Here is a 2,221-nt window from a genome sequence, read left to right as displayed (position 1 = left end):
GTTGCTATGCAGGTGGCATAGATCCCACCAAAGAAATCCCCTTCATTAGCATTATTATTCAGCCTCCTTTCTATTATAGCTCCCATGTTGAAACTTCTATCACCCATAACTGCGCTCTTAAGAATACTAAGGTCGGGTGCGTAGAGGTGACAATGCTCAATCTTGCCGTGACAATGCTCAATCTTGCCATTAATGCATCTGCCTATGAAGAGGGGAAAATAATGCAAGGCAGGAAAATGAATGCTCCCCATGGTAGCCTGTGTAATATCTCTAGTTTCTCCGACAGTTATACCAGAGAAAAAATCTCTAACCGAAGATTTACGAGGATCATTGAGACTACCCCAAATAGGTATCTTGCAAATTCTATAGAAATCCTCTAAATCCATGGTATACGATTTGTCATAGAGATCAAAGAGTACGGATGTAACACCGCCAACTGAAAATTTGAATCTACGAACAAAAGAGGTAGTGAGAGCAACATACTCTTCAAATTTATCAGATATGAATTCTTTGAGTCCGACGTTGTGAACAAGTGCATCAAACTCATCTTTGAAACCGCCTCAATCATGAATTCATCAGAAGGCCATTCACATGGTTGTACTTGTGCGTTCCTCGGTTGGTAAGGATCGGGTTGCCGATTCGCAAGACGGGGACCTCTCTTGCTTGAGGAACCACCATGATAGTTTCTCCTGAACATCTTCCTTTTCTGAAATTTTCAGTGACCCAAAGGAAAAATGAACAAGGCTCAACTAAACTTGTAACAACTACTCCCACAAGTGCCTAGAGGCCATATTACGCATCAAAACTACTTGGGACCAACTAAAATTAGCATGCAAAGCTCATGAACAGGGTCACCAAGGTAGCAAAAATACGCGAAGAATAAGGCACTAGAGCAAAAACTAATTGGACTAATGGAAGAGTCACTTACCAAGGAGTAATTTCCCCAAAACAGTTCGGAGAATGGTGCTTTGAGCAAAGAGATCGAAAATCCTAGCAAGAGGAGCAAGAACACGGGTTTGAGCTGCGAAATGATTTTTTTCTGGAGGTAGGAGAAGCAGATGGGAGCTAGAATGAGTGGAGGGGGGCACGTGGGCCCCACAAGCCAGGTAGGCGCGACTAGGGGGGTGCCCGCGCCTCCAGGGCTTGTGGCCCACTGGTGCAGCCCCCAGACTAGCTCTTCGTCCGAGTATTTTTTTAAAATTCCAGAAAAACTCATACTTGATTTTCAGGACGTTCGGAGAACTTTTATTTTCGGGGTATTTTTCCACGGGACGCTAAAATAGAAAACAGGGAAAACTAAACTAAACCTATCATTTTTCTTCTAAGCAACCGAAAGTGAAAGCTTGGAACAGAGGTTTGTGACTCCTCGATTCATCCATTTGATGGTCATCGAAAGGAATCCGTTAATGAGGTTGATCAAGTCTGTTTGACAAACTTTTTTGAATCGCAAAAGGAAACGGAGAATTTTCAAATAGTCACTAGGTTACCTCAATGGGGATGTAAATCTCCCCAACAAGCAAATCATACTTCATCTTAACAGGAGGAATAGGGCATTCAAAGCTCCTAATAAGAATCGATGAAGTTTTTTCGATAGCATTGATGCAATGTACTCGATATTGTTTCTTCGGAAAGTGCACCGTATGCTCATTACCGTTGACATGGAAAGTGACATTGCCATTTTTGCAATCTATAACAGACCCTGCAGTGTATAGAAAGGGTCTTCCAAGGACGACCGCCATGGCATCGTCCTCAGGAATATCTAGAATAACAAAGTCTGTTAAGATAGTGACGTTGGCAACCACAACAGGAACATCCTTGCAAATGCCGATAGGGAAAGCAGTTGATTTGTCGTCCATTTGCAGAGAGATTTTAGTGGGTGTCAACTTATCCAGTTCAAGTCTACGATAAAGAGAGAGAGGCATAACACTAACACCGGCTCCAAGGTCGCATAACACAGTTCTAACGTAGTTGCCTTTAATGGAGCAAGGTATAGTGGGCACACTGGGATCACCTAGTTTCTTAGGAGTTCCACCCTTGAAGGTATAGTTAGCAAGCATGGTGTAAATCTCAACCTCAGGTATCCTCCTCTTATTAGTCACAATATCCTTCATGTACTTAGCATACGGAGACATTTTGAGCATATCTGTCAAACGCATTTGCAGAAAGACAGGTCTGATCATTTCAACGAAGCGCTCAAAATCCTCATCATCCTTTTTCTTGA

Source organism: Hordeum vulgare, chromosome 3H, assembly GCF_904849725.1.
Source record: "Hordeum vulgare subsp. vulgare chromosome 3H, MorexV3_pseudomolecules_assembly, whole genome shotgun sequence".
NCBI classification, from domain to species: Eukaryota; Viridiplantae; Streptophyta; class Magnoliopsida; order Poales; family Poaceae; genus Hordeum; species Hordeum vulgare.
The sequence above is the reverse complement of the archived record's forward strand: the minus strand, read 5'-3'. Positions refer to the sequence as shown.